We start from the raw sequence: 15952 nt of genomic DNA, 5'->3' as shown, positions 1-15952 counted from the left end.
GGCTTTCATCAGGGATGAAAGCTGAGTATATATGTTGACCAAATGAATCTTGTTAAAGTCATCCAAATTCTAAACATTTTTTAATTGCCACCATACTTTCAGCATATCTGCTACCTGCAGACAACATTCTCTATATTCTTTTCCTGTAATTCCCTTTTTCAGTGCTACTATTTTTATATTTTTTATGCATCTTTATTTAAAATGTGACACTTCCTAACCTGTCCCCAGAGAAATCCTCCACCAGCATTGTCTTGTGATAACGCAATGCCAAGAACTTCCCACTTGTCTCCCTTAATGACTAACCTTTCCTTGCCTATTTACCTTCCTTATCCAATATTATGTAGACTAGTGTCCAAATCTATTACATTTTTATCCATTATCAATTTACTACTCAGTTATGAAAGCAGTATCTTAAGGCATGTATAATATTCATGTCACATACTGTACTTTATTCACATTACCAGTCTGTACGCTATGACTGCTCTGACCAAAATATCATGACATTCATATGTCGCCATAACCAGCAGAATATAAGGAAACCTGTTCTCAGTTCCTTAATCATACATGTTCTTAATCATATGCAACATAGCTGGTTTATTTAGTTATTCAGTGTTTTATTAACTGACTAAAACAGGTATGTTTTTAATCATATGCAACATATCTGTTTTATTCAGTTAGTACAACACTGATATCATGACTGGTAGAATCACTTCACAGCAAAAATTTATCTAATTTTCAATATAATTACTACACACACACACACACACACACACACACACACACACACACACACACACACACACACACGCACGCACACACACGTGCACACACACTCTCGTTATAATGTGCCTACCAGGGATAAGTAACTTTCAATAATGAACCAATTATTTCTTTAAACTTTCTATATTCCATAAACATATACTCAAAATAATTCATTTTTATCCATCAGCAAACCTTCTCCACACTGCTTATCATTTTGCAGACTCCTCCAACTTTGATTTCTCATGATTAGTTACCACAGAGACAGTTTACTTGATACTTCTTAATGCTTGTATTTAATTCACTTCATTATATAAAACCTGGCATTCATATTCCTTAGCAGAACATTTTCAAATAATTTACCATTACAGATATTTTTGTCTTGTTTGCATTATAAAATTTCTTATAATTTGCCATTTACATATCATTAATATTCATCATGTGTGACAATAAGTAAACTTCAATACCCCCCCAAAAAAATCTGATTTCTAGTAAAAGCAAGCAGTTAGCCAATCTATTAACATTAATAACAGTATTCTCAAAATAAACACATCACTTCAGTAATGACTTTCATCTTACTACCCCAAACTCTTATGGAATATTTTTTCCTTTCCTGTTTAAAACATAACTTGATGCATAATACTTCCTAAAATCACTGTTCAAATACATAATTTATCTTTTGCAGAAGCATTCTTTAGGTAGTTAAACAATCTGAATAAACACCTTTCCTATACTGAATGAAAATATCTAACAATGAAGAATATACTTATATAAGAATTGTTGGGTATTGGTATACAACTTCTGTTGAAGGCTTGTTAAAGTTGAGGTGCTAGAAGAAATATAAGTAATATTTAATAAGAACATTTACACAAACATTGACATATGTTAGTTGCTAGCAATAGGATTCATATTTCACCACACAGGATAACATCTGAACAGGAAGGATAGAGTCACAGGTTTCATAGTCTTGTAGGTAATCAGTCTGCAGACTTTAACAAGCCATATCAAAACCTTCTATTTAAAAGTTCCATCCAACCTCAAGGACAGCAAGACAAGATAGGCTACAGGAAAATTTTAGCTTGCCCATTCAGTTATCTAGGTTTACCTTGAAGGTGACAAGGATGTTACCCCACTCGACATATAGTGGAGGTTTGATCCAGAGGACATGCGAGCAAGTCTTATTAATCTGTTGATGAAGGTTTAGTTGCTTAAACTGGGTATGTGTAAGTGAGATACTGTAAGATATAGTGTGATGGGCACAGCCCCCTTTTAAAGCAGTGTTTAGTGTGTTTTTTTTTTTTTTTTGGGAACAGCAAATTTTTTCCCTGGGAAAAAATTCACTGTTTTGGCTGTTCGCTCCTTTTTGTTTTTGTTTTTTTGTGGTCGATATAACAGCGTTCGATCTTTTGATCGTTCGCTGTTACAATATAGACCCGCTTTGACAAAGCCAAATTGAAGAGGGTCCAGGGTTAAGAGATTTTCAATATCCAGGTTAATTAGGTCTGAGATAATGTACTTCATAGCTTTACATGTGAGGCTAGTGAGACTAATAGGTCAGTAGTTACCAGGATTCATGGTTTGGCCACCATTGTGACATTACAATGGTTGTTTTTCAGACTTCAGGAATGTAAGCAGTGGAAAAACTTTGATGAAAGAGGCTAAGCAGAGATCCAAAAAGGCTATATTTGGCAGTGATCATTAGGCAACCAGGTATAATCCAACCAGCAACAAATGACCAAAAGTAAATGTAATCTCTGGCCAAGCAGGACAGTAGATCCAAAAATGTTTAATGCCAAAATAGTGAATACAGTCACTCACAATACACAAATAGAGTTAATCGCTTTCACCCAGAGCAATGCCAGGCTTCTTCAGAACAATACAATCACCCTGATAACATCAATAAATAGTGACACCAATTAGCATAGCCAGTAAATATTAACCCTTTAAGGCATAAATTCTTTCCCATCCTTACAATACATACAATACAAAATATTAAAATATAAGCAATGTTAAAATATTGTAAATACATCAATACTCTCAAACAGTGATGTAATACAAAATAGACTCAATATGTATTTATAAAAATATGTAAAAATGTAAAAAGTAAAAAATGTATAGATTATTGTACAATTGAATGTTGAAGTTAAAGACTAAACAGGGAAATTAAGTATGATGTCATCTACCAGAATGGGAAAAAATATATATAAATACAGTAGCAGCCTATAATTTGGCTGTCCTAAGTTTAAGCACACTGTTGATACTAATATAATAATTGAGTCCTGGGGTCATACCTGCGTCCAGCTTAAGTTGCCAAAATAGCTCCCTATATTCAAGTCTAGACTCCCAACAGCCCCCTCGGAAATCCACTGCTACCTGTTCCAAAACAAAAAAAATTATCCTCATGTCCTTACAGGCCAAGGAATGCCTGTATAGTGCATTGGATTCATTGGCCCTGGACACATCGTAAATATGTTCATAAACCCTCTTTCTCAATTGTCTTTCTGTTTTTCCAGTATAAAAACTGTAACATGTCTCACAAATCCCAATATATACAATTCAGTTTTACCCACAATTGTAATGGCTGGATGATCTAAGCCTAAATTTCCTAGATGGGATATATACTTCACACTTTTCGATCATAAAACTGCACTGATGACATGCCCACATTTAAAGGTCCCATGTTTACCTTTACCTTCAGAACATGTCCCAATTTCTGTCCTTTCAAATAACTCTTTCAAATTAATGTCCCTTCATCTAACGAAAGTGGGATAATCTGGAAGGTAATTCCTAGTTTCTTCAATGACCCTTAAAATGGCCCAGTGTTTTCTCACTATGTCCTCAACTTGTGCCGATGTACTGGAAAAGGTATGAATAAAGGCCCCATTATGTTTATCATCAGCTGTCTCCAACCGTATCTGTGTATTTCTCCCTAGTCCTAGCAAAGGGAAATATTTAGTGTCCCGATTCTCAATCACTTCTTTAGCTAGGGAATCAATTAATTGTTTAGGATATCCTCTCTCCAGGAACAATAGGGTAAGAGTTTTTATCTCATCCAGAAAATATAATGTCTCACTGGTCATTCTGGATGCCCTAATAAATTGGCCCTTGATAATGCCTTTCTTCTGATAATAGGGATGCCCACTCTTGTAGTGTAAATAGGAATTGGACAATGTGCTCTTCCTATACAGTTTAGATTGAAAACACATGTTAGTGTAATCCTTATACAGTGTAACATCCAAATAATCAATAATGGAGTCAGCGATAGTGTGTGTAAATACCAAGAAATCAGTTGAATTATTAAGATAATTCATAAATTCGAAAAACTTCTCCTTAGGACCTACCCATAACAAACAAATATCATCAAGGTAGTGGGTGTAAAAAGAGATGAACCTGTATCAATCAGTGTTCAAAACAAAATTCTGTTCCCGGGGTAAAGAACAAAGTTCGCACACAAAGGGGCACAGGGTGCCCCCATGGCAACCCTCTTCCTCTGCTGATAAAATTCACCATTAAAATGTATGAAATTGTTCCTCAAAATGGTGTTCATGAAGTCAAAAATCAAATTGGTCATATTGCCATCCAAACCTGGCACTCTACCCAAGATTTCCCCGAACCACTCCAAACCTTGTCATGTGGAATACTGGGGAATAGCTCCACAACGTCAATAGTGACTAAAAAAACATCTTTACTAAATTTGTCTCTAGTCATTCCCCTAAGAAAATCCCAGGAGTCCTTAGTAATGTGGGCCATCAAAGTGATAAAACTTTTTAGTTTCATATCAATAAAAGTGGCCAGGGGTTCAGTAATGGACCCTGCTCCAGCCACTATGGGTCTAAATTTCAAATTGTCCACCCCTTTATGAGTTTTTGGTTTCCCGAAAATTGTAGGGCTCTTGGGTTTCTCTACATGTAAATAATTGTATACTTTTTCATTAATAGTACCCTGCAACAGATGATCAAATAAGAAATAATTGACTTTAGAACAGGCAATATTGATCTTGTTTCTCGAGATGACCATATATTGGTCTGGATCATGTAAAATATTATACATATATGTCTCATAATCTACCAAATACATCAACACAACTCCACCTCCTTATCCGGTTTCATAACTCTACATCTATCATCCCTCAGATGTCGAAGTAAATCCCTCTTGGTCTCGAAGAAATTCAAAACCAAATCTCTTGAATGTTCAATCCCTCTGATGTCTCTACCATCTCCTCAAAAATGTTTAGGGACTGAATAATGGGGGGGGGGGTTAAAATGGCTTTTCCTACCCATTTCGGGTTTGTTATAGTCCTGACCCTTGAAAAAAAATGTTAAGTTCAAGTCTCTAATAAACATCTTTAAATCAATTAGTGTGTTTACTAAAACACTCAGGCAGGAAGGTACAAATTGAAATCCTTTGGTAAATAACTTAAAATGTTCAATATTAATCACAATGTCCGTAAAATTAAAAATGGCAAAATTACCTTGCTTACAAACTCTCCCTTCATGGGTAACAATAATCTTCATGGTATCATTGTGAATATCTTCCCCTTCAGCAAGGAAGTTACAACTGTGCAGACAGTCAACCACACCTAAAACAGGTTCAACCAAATAAGATGATATGACTGACCCTTCCCATTGTATCTGACTCCCCTCCCTCCCCTGGGGTATTGGGGTGGTAGTGTGTAGGATTCCTTTGTTTTTGAGCTAGCCTTTCATGTCTCTTCAAAGTGGGTTGCCCTAAAGGGTATCCTGTATTATTGTTGTTGTTTTTAACTTCATCGTTGTTATTAACTTCCTCTATTTCCTCTACCCCTTCATGTAAACTGAGTCAGAATTGTGTCCAAAATGGAAGGCCTTAGGTAAAGGATAAGCCCTGTATTCAAATAAATCCCTTTGCAACTTTTTAATTTTTCTATTAATGATTTTATCACAAAAAGTATCAATATCACTGAATAATCTATCATACTTTGCCCTTTCAAAACTAAATAAATTTTCTGAAGTGATTTTATTGTGCAACAAATTCATTTCATTTAACAATGACTCTCGTTGAGTCTCATAGTCTTTAATCATTAATCTAAGCATCTCAATGTCAGTTTTATTAAATAACTCCAATAACTGTTTGTGAAGCCAACTGTTAGGTATAACATTGTTTGGAAATTTAAAAACACAGAGTCCTTTAGGGACTCTATTCACAGACACAAATTCAGTTAAATAATCGATTTCCATCTGAATAGATTTAAAACTGTACAATTTCTCTTTAAACAGTTTAAAAGGGTCCCCAAAAGTCTCGTTCTCATTAGTAAAAGTACCTTCATTGAAATTAAATCTCTGGCTAGCCCGTGCATCAAAGCTAAATTAATTATCCACTCTTGCTTTCTCCATGGGTCCATTAAACCCCAACTTCAATGTCAAATCCTCTGGATGCAATTCTGGTGTTCTCCAGGTTGTAAAACCAAGTCTTATCTATCTGCTTCTCTGGTAACAGCCTGGTTTGCCATCATACGCAAAACGTGTGAATATTGTGAATCCAGGAACTGCAGTTGGTTACCAGGTAACCCAGTTGCTTTCTCAAGCAAAGAATCCTTTCCCTGTGAAACCAGCTGCTTTAAAAGCAGCAAAACCTTGTTAAATTCTCCCCTTTTCACAGGAAAATTATCATCGCCCCCAGTCAAGTCTTTGAAAATGGATGGGGTATCCAGCAGAAGATTATGATCTACTCCTTCAGCCATGGAACAGCAAAATGACTAGATAATCCAACCAACAACAAACGACCCAAATAAATGTAATCCCAGGCCAAGCAGGACAGTAGATCCAAAAATGTTTAATGCCAAAATAGTGAATACAATCACTCGAAATACACAAATAGAGTTAAGCCTTTTCACCCAGAGCAATGCCAGGCTTCTTCAGAATAATACAATCATTCTGATAATGTCAATAAATAGTGACACCAATTAGTATAGCCAGTAAATATTAACCCTTTAAGGCATAAATTCATTCCCATCCTTACAATACATACAATACGAAATATTAAAATATAAACAATGTTAAAATATTGTAAATACATCAATACTCTCAAAAAGTGACTTAATATAAAATAGACTCAATATGTATTTATAAAAATATGTAAAAATGTAAAAAGTAAAAAATTTATAGATTATTGTACAATTGAATGTTGAAGTTAAAGACTAAACAGGGAAATTAAGTATGATATCATCCACTACAATTGGAAAAAATATATATAAATATAGTAGCAGCCTATGATTGGTACAGGTTCATCTCTTTTTACACCCACTACCTTGATGATATTTGTTTGTTATGGGAAGGCCCTAAGGAGAAGTTTTTCGAATTTATGAATTATCTTAATAATTCAACTGACATCTTGGTATTTACACACACTATCGCTGATTCCAGTATTGATTATTTGGACGTTACACTGTATAAGGATTACATTAACATGTGTTTTCGGTGTAAACTGTATATGAAAAACACATTCTCCATTTCCTATTTACACTATGAGAATGGGCATCCCTATTATCAAAAAAAAGGCATTATCAAGGGCCAATTTATTAGGGCATCCAGAATGACCAGTGAGACATTATATTTTCTGGATGAGATAAAAACTCTTACCCTATTGTTCCTGGACAGAGGATATCCTAAACAATTAATTGATTCCCTAGCTAAAGAAGTGAGTGAGACTCAGGACACTAAATATTTCCCTTTGCTAGGACTAGGGAGAAATACACAGGTATGGTTGGAGATGGCTAATTATACACATACTGGGGCCTTCATTCATACCTTTTCCAGTACATCGGCCCAAGTTGAGGACATAGTGAGAAAACACTGGGCCATTTTAAGGGTCAGTGAAGAAACTAGGAATTATCTTCCGGATAATCCCACTTTCATTAGAAGAAGGGATATTCATCTGAAAGAGTTATTTGAAAGGACAGAAATTGGGACATGTTCTGGAGGTAAAGGTAAACATGGGACCTTTAAATGTGGGGCATGTCATCAGTGTAGTTTTATGATCGAAAAGAGTGAAGTTTATATCCCGTCTAGGAAATTTAGGCTTAGATAATCCGGCCATTACAATTGTGGGGTCAAAAGGAGTTGTGTGTATTGGGATTTGTGAGACATGTTACAGTTTTTATATTGGAAAAACAGAAAGACAATTGAGAAAGAGGGTTTATGAACATATTTACGATGTATCCAGGGCCAAGTAATTCGATGCACTATACAAACATTCCTTGGCCTGTAAGGACATGAGGATAAAGTTTTTTTTGTTTTGGAGCAAGTAGCAGTGCCTATTTTATATTCAGTCACTGTTTGAGAGTATTGATGTATTTACACTATTTTTACATTGTTCATATTTTAATATTTTGTATTGTATGTATTGTAAGGATGGGAATTAATTTATGCCTTAAAGGGTTAATATTTACTGGCTATACTAATTGGTGTCACTATTGATTGACATTATTAGGATGACTGTATTGTTCTGAAGAAGCCTGGCACTGCTCTGGGTGAAAGTGTTTAACTCTATTTGTGTATTGCGAGTGATTGTATTCACTATTTTGGCATTAAAAGTTTTTGGACCTACTGTCCTGCTTGGCCTGGGATTGCAACCAGGTATAATATCAAGGCCTATAGATGAGGTGGTATTAGTTTATGAGAGGCTGAGAGAACTTGTTCTATAGCGATTAAAGAGGGTAGAATTGTGGAATCTGTGTAACTACTATAACTGTAGGTGAAGTAAAATGTACACTAAATTTGCCAGCTACGATATTGGTTATTTTCTTATGGTCAGGGTGTGCAGTATTATTGTGAACTACTTGTGAACTCTGTTAAGGTTAGTTCTTAACTTCCTGACATAGTTAAAGAAAAAGTTGTAGATATTTTTGTTATTTTAGTCTATTTTGAGTTCATACCCTGGTTTGAACTTTCTAATGGTTCTTTAAAGCCATTTACTTGTTTAATTAAGTGTGCTCTTAGGAAAGTAGAATAAGCCCACTCCTAAGCATTAAGCAATTTATTTTGTTATTTAATTAATTTAAATGGGTATTCCATCACAGACATTTGCTTTTAAATTTCTCATTTTATTTAATGCAGATAGGGACTTCCTTATCAATACAATTATTTAAGTGGAAGTAGAAGGCAGAGGGAAAGGCATCATTTTACTAATGGGATCAAGCAAAGGAGGATTACAGCAGAAGTATCTGAAGGTCTGCTTTTGAAAATACCCTAAACACAAAGGCATTTATAGGGAAATACCTCCTGTTTTAAAGGAAAATGTCACTAACTTATGGTCTGATTTAAAAAAGCAGCATGTATATGTACAAGAAGTGGACACATTTGTGATGAAGGATACTGGGTCCTGTAATAGGATAACTATTAGTAAAAGAGAGCTAGCATTTATGAGGTCAAGGATGTAGAGGGCATTCCCACCATTGTCAGTGTAGGTCAGCCAGTTTATTGACAGGTAGTTGAAGTCCCTGAAGAGAAATGTGTTAGGTTTAATGGGGATTTCAGCTATTATGTTTAGATAGCTATCATGCTCAGAAAGGGATATAAAGAGTGCTATATAAGTAGCTATGAAGTGGCACTTTGTCTTATTTATAATAATTTGGACATCTAGGAGTTCAAATGTGGTGTCTTGAGGAATCTGTTGTGAAGTGATCTTTGACAAATATTAATATGCAAGCAATAATGTCCAACAGGGTGTGTGTTACTGTATAAATAATGCACATCTAGTTGTGTTCTGTAACCCAACAGCACTGATGGAGGGCCTTTATACCCTGGGATGGCATCATTTACACAGAAACACATCCTGGAGGGCATTATTACACTTAGAAAACTGGCTATCTGTTAAATTGTTTTGTATTTTTTTCTTTTTTTAATAACTATATTTTTTTATATTTTTGATGTAAAATAGTTCATCCATGTAATGCTTCAAACTCGCTGTAGTAAATTTAGTAATTGTTGAAGGAAGTATGTTACACTTAAAATAACAATTATGTAAATATTTAATTTCTATACACACACACACATAGGTTCATAGGTAAGTACTAGGCTATCTGCCCGAGGGCATTTTTAAGCCTAGCCAGAGTGTCTCGGCTTTCGCCGCCCCATTGATTAATTAACTGAGCCTCTGTCAAGCAGAGCCAATGAAGTGATCCCAGGGGTGTATTTTCTGTTACCCATCCACTTGTCAAGGCTTCTCTTGAAGAGTGTTAGTGAGGGGCTCTGCCTAATGTAGTTAGGAATTTTGTTCCAAAGCATGGGGAGTCTCTGTGACAGGCATCTATCCCTCCAGCATGTTCTATTTATTGTTGTGGTGAGGTTTAGCTCACTAGAGTGTGTGGCTCGCAGTGACTTGGATTTCTTTAGGTGGAGCATGTCCATCAATTCTGAGTTGGACATGGCTTTGTAAGTCAGGCAGAGATCACCTCTGAGTAAGTGATATGCCACTTAGTACAGCTGGAGTTTTTTCAGTTGGGCTGCATAGGACATATGTTTGAGGCCAGTAATCCTCTTGGTGAGGTGCTTTTGTGGTCTTTCCAGCTGTTGGAAGTGTCTTGTGAGGTACATCCCAAATGGGGCATTGTACTCTATGATGGGTCTGATGAGTGACGAGTAGAGGGGAACTATAACCTCTTTATTTCTAGATGCAAACCCCTTAGTAATTAGATGGGCCACATAGAAGGATTTCCTAACTACTTTGGCAATATGATTGTCAAAGGAGAGATTACTATCTACCTGGGTCCCCGTATCTCTTATTATCTCTTCTGTATTAAGGGGGCTGCCGCCTATGTGGTAATTCGTGGGTGTTTTGTTTTTCCCAAATGGGATGACTATGCATTTTTTGGCATTTAGCTTGAGGCCATGACTTTGACACCAGGTGTCTATCTCAGTAAGGCCTTTTTGAAGGCTGTCCATGTCAGCCGGAGAGTCAATTATGGCTCCCAGTTTGCAGTCATCGGCGAACTTGGTTAGCCATAGTCCTCCTGTGTTTACCTGTACTTCTGAGAAATATATGCCGAACAGTAGGGGTTCACAGAATTGAGCCTTGCAGGACATCACTTGTGACTGGTTTAGAGTCGGACCTGGAGCCCGCTATTCTTACCATGTGAGTTCTGTCTGTAAGCCAGTTGGCAACCCATCTTGTGACGTACGGGTTTATGTTCAGGCTGGTGAGTTTTTTTATAATACCTGAGTGAGGACTGGTGTCGAACACTTTGGCGGGATCAAGGTAGGCTGTGTGAACCCCTTTTCCTCGTCTATGGCCTTGGTGACTGTCTCGAAGAAGTCAACCATGTTTAGTAGGCATGATCTGTCCTTAACAAAGCTGAACTGGGTCAGGTGAAGTGTTTGGAGGTTCCCAATGTCTTTGTTAATGAGTTCCATGATGATGTGCTCCATAGCCTTGCAGACCAGGCTAGTGAGGCTTATGGGGAGATAGTTACCAGGGTCAGTTGTGGCTCCTCCTTTGTGGAGCAGAATAACCATTGCTGTGAGCCATTCTATGAGCATGTAGCCTGTGGAGAGGCTGAGGTTGAACAGCATGATTAGGTGGGGGGTTAGTTCGTTCTGCAGTTCATGCAAGATGCAGCCTGGGATGCCATCTGGCCCCATTGATGCTGTGTTTTTGGCTTTTGAAAGGGCTGTTTTCACCTGTGCTTCTGTGATTTCCGGGACACTACACTTTTCCAGTATTGTTGTGGGCCCTTTTGAAGGTGAGAGGGAGGTGAAGTTTGCATTGAATCTATCTGCCAGGATGTTGGCAATATCAGTAGGTTCAGTATATTTTGTGCTATTTTGCACTAGGTCAGAGCATTTCTGCGAGTTGTCACTTAGATTCTTGACATAGCTAAAGAAGGCTTTGTGGTTATCTTTCGAATCCTTGTCTATTTTCCTTTCAAAGTTTGCCTTGGATGATTTTATGAGGGACCTTAGTTTCTTACTGATACTGATCAGAAATATCTTTCCTTCTTGGGATTTGCTTTTTTTTCTGAACTAGTTTCCTCCTTCTGTTGTGTAACCTGTTTATGGCAGGGGTCCACCAGACTGGTTTCCTTCTCTTAGGGGTCTTGCTAGGGATGGCATGATCCATGCATCCTTGTCGGTGCTCATAGAGTGCAATTGTAAAGGATTCTGCATCTTGGGCAGTGTTATCCTTTAGCGTGGGGGCTGTGAAACTTACCACCTCTGCCTTAAGTAAAGTGAAGTTTGCTTTAGAAAAGTTTTTCACTGTGATTTCCTTGGTTGGGGGTGGTGGTAGGGTGTGGACATCCAGGGTGATTAGTTTATGGTCTGATCTAACCAGTGATGGGTTGACCTCCGGTACGGAACACCTGTCGCCCATGTTGGTGATGGCCAGGTCCAGTATGTTGTGGCCTCTGGTAGGGGAGTTTACTAGCTGATCCAGGGCATTTGAGTTGATAAATTCCAGAAAGCGCTGAGCCTGGGAGTTTGTACTCAAGTATTTTTCCCAGTTAATGGTAGGGTAATTGAAATCGCTGAATATCAGTGTGTTCGGTAGGACCTTTATGTTTTCCAGTGTCTCCAGAAAGGCGGAGTGGTGGTCCTGGGTCATGGATGGTGATCTGTAGCAGGCCACAATTTGCATTGCAGATTTGCCCAATGTTAGTTGCACATGTATGATCTCAGAGGTATCATGCTACGCCACTAACCTGCAGGTGTGAGTATCTTTGATGAATATGGATACACCCCTCCTTTTGTGTTTTGGTCCGTGTTCTGTGGCCGAAATGTGTGGTATGAGTTGTAGCCCAGTAGTGCTGGAGTGCTCTCTGGAGCCTTGAACCAGGTTTCAGTTACTGCACAGATGTCGATGTTCTCCATACTTAGGAGTGCTTCGAGCATATGCATTTTGAGATTTAAACTCCTGGCGTTGAGTAGCATAACCCTCATTTTTTTACTTGTGCTGTTTATGGTAGTGGGTTTAAATTTTGAGCCTTGTCTAAAAAAGGCACTATAGGGGCAACAAGAGCCTTGGCCAGTATTTGAAAGCCAAGGGGTGACAGGTGCAAGCCGTCTCTTGTGAAGCAACGGGCTTGTCAAGCATGTCATCCCAAGCTGACAGACACTGGATTCCCTTTGAATGACACCAGAAGCTTAGCCAGTTGTTGAAATTGATATTTTTTTCTTTATACTGCGGTATCATTCTTGGAGAGGGCAGGATGCTACTCAGGGTCATACCTGCCTGGGCTACATGACCAGAGAGCTCTTCCATGTCTCTTTTCATGTAGTCCAGGGAGGTACATTTCAGGTCATTCACACCAACATGAACAATGACAGAGTCATGTTTGCACTTGTTCTGGAGTGACCTGAGTGCTTGTGTTATGTGGTGGATTCCTGCTCCCGATAGGCAGCTAACAGTAACATACAAAGCAGTTAACAGCTTGAGATATTTCTATGTGAGCAAACAAATGGAAGAAAATACCAGGCTTTGCAGTCTTTACACAACTCCTTTAATGTCCCTGGATTGGCTGCTTCAACCCCCCCCCACAACACACACACACACACAGTTTTGCTGCTTTGTGCTGTCAGCATTTTCTTTCTTTTTTTTTTTTTTTTTTTTTGCTGTTGGACATTAAGAGTTTCTTAACTGTTAACATTTAAAGAATCAATGATGACGGACTTCCTATTAACATTCAGTACTGTCACCTGATTATCTGTCACTCACTCTTCTTACTCTCTCTCTCTCTCTCTCTCACACACACACACACCCACACCCACATGAACATACACACACACACACACACACACACACACACACACACACACACACACACACACACACACACACACACACACACACACACACACACACTGCCCCCAGATTTACTAAACTTCTGTGTAGGACTTATCCAGTCCTGCACGGAAGCAGTAGTTTAAGAGGAAGACGGCATCATGCCATGCATATTAATGAAGGTGTGCTGCCTGAACTCCTAATGCTACACGGAGCGTGGACGAGTGCAGGGGGCGTGTCTGAGAGCAGTGCTCTCAGAATAAACACGCCCCTGCAAAGTAGAAAAGAAGAATGTGTAAATAAATGAGCAAGACTGTTCATAAGTGTCCACATATCCCAACCAACAGTCCCCATGTATTCAACAGCAACAGTACAGGCAAATAAAATGAAGAAACCCTTTTATTTATTTCTTTAAAAACCCCGAGTACAGCTAAGCATAGGTGCGTGGGTTTGCCCATAGCTTAGCTACGGTTAAAGCAGTTGAAAAGGCTGAAGAGGATAACAAATAATATATATGCAAATGAAGCAGCACAGCAATAGTGTAGTGGTTAGAGTATCCACCTAAAGAGCAGGCATTCCCGGTTTGAGTCTCACTGTAACACATATCATTTTCCATGTGAAATCTGTATATGAACATAATTTTACATCTTTTTGCCGTATAACCTACATAATAACATTTAAATGTGAACTGGAGTACCACATGAAATGCACATGTGAAGTGTCAGTGTCACAATGAATAAGGCACTAATAAACAGGTTTAAGCACAAATAAGCAGTAGTAAGCATATATAAGCACTAGTAAGCATATTTAAGTGTGTGCGTGGGGGTAAGCATTGCCTATACAGATTAAGCAAAGTAGAAGCTAACTGAGTGTAAGAAATTGTAACTGGAGGTTAGCAGTGCTAACCGTCGTGCAAACCTGTGCAAACCTGCTTACAACTGCTTTAAAGTGCCTTAATCACTCTGGATCCAATGGCCCATGTTCTGCCCAGCAACAAAATAAACTGCCTTTACAAGGCTCAAACTCGGGACCCTGTACACTATAGTCACAGTAGTTAACCACTAAGCCATCATAGCAATAGATATGAATGAGGTATCAGAAAACTAATCTTCACCACAGGAAAATCAAACCAAACATGTGAACTGAATCTATGTACTTTGTGAAGTGGTATAACCTGCCACAGAACATAAATATGTGAACTGGAGTACTGCAATAAGCTTAGATTGGAGGCATTATTGTATTAAAGTGTAGAAGTCCCCAGGTCCTCATACAGTGCATGTACACATGAATCATGGATACCAGACACATATATAACAAGTAATGAAGAATAAATCATTGCCAAATGGCAATTATAGTGCTAATTAACTATTAAGCAATGCTAACTGCAGCACAGCTCAAGTTAGTAAGTGTAAGCAATGTGTAGGGGAGCCAATTAAATCTGCCTAGTGGTATACCTCTTTAAACAGTGCCAACCTTATGTAAGCAGGTGTGCCCATAGCTTAGCATTTTCAAAACTGGCCAATCATGGCAAAGTGTGGGAAAATGGCCGTATTTAAACCCCACAGGTGGGAATATGTCACATAACTGGTTGTAGCTTCCTACTGCAGGCAGAATGGCTGGTGTGGGTGAAGGCACTCAATTCTGAACACAGCGCTGGGGCATCCAGGAGTCAAAATTCATGGTATGGCTCCTGGTAAAACACCATGATCAGAGACTACTGCAGGGGCCAGTATCAGGGCTCACAGTACAAAATGGAGGCCTGGGACATCTCGCCCGTGACCTCACCAGTGCCACAAGTATCCCCCGGACTGTTGAGCAGGTCAGGCACCACCATGCTGACCTGAAGTTGTGGAGGGGGGGATGTCCTGGAACAGTGGATCCAGGGGTGTTGGCAGATGGCGAATGCCCCAGTACTAAGTACACATTCTACTAAGTAGTAAATAATTGCCTAGCTTGTGTATACTATGGATAGGTATGGCTAAATATCAATGCATTTCTCTGACAGCTGCAGATGAGCGGGCTGTGAACCAGCAAGCCCACGATGCTAGGCTGCAAAGGCTGCGTCAGCGTCATGAGGCAGGTTAGTAATCAGTCTGCATGTACTGTCATAACAAAGATGATAAGAGTCTTAGAAAGTGTTGTACCAGTAGAAATAAATGTGTTAACAGTCTATGAATAAAGTCATAACCCCTGGAGTGCTTCTGTTTACTATTCTCTCATATGTTTGCGATCTGTCCCATACTATAAATAGTACTGTTGTATCTTAAGCAGTGTCACCCATACTGTGGTATGCAGTTAAAATGGGTGTGAAGTCCTGCATAACAATGTTGGATGTGCCAAGAGGTCAGTCATATCGTACAAGTTAGGGAGACTTAGAAAACAGTTGAAAGCTTTACATCAGCTCCCTGATAGCACAGTGTACTTTGATGTTAGTAATAAC

The 15952-nt window shown here is 38.5% G+C and overlaps 1 protein-coding gene across 1 annotated transcript in view; it reads right to left on the bottom strand.

Moving 5' to 3' along the window:
* LOC122801694 (cytidine monophosphate-N-acetylneuraminic acid hydroxylase-like) overlaps window positions 1–15952 on the bottom strand; it is a 700032-nt gene that overhangs the window by 210013 nt on the left and 474067 nt on the right. The window lies entirely within an intron of this gene.

Source organism: Protopterus annectens, chromosome 5.part0, assembly GCF_019279795.1.
Source record: "Protopterus annectens isolate FY-2018-M chromosome 5.part0, PAN1.0, whole genome shotgun sequence".
Classification (NCBI taxonomy): Eukaryota; Metazoa; Chordata; order Ceratodontiformes; family Protopteridae; genus Protopterus; species Protopterus annectens.
Note: the sequence above shows the minus strand (reverse complement) of the source record. Positions and strands in the feature narration are given on the sequence as shown.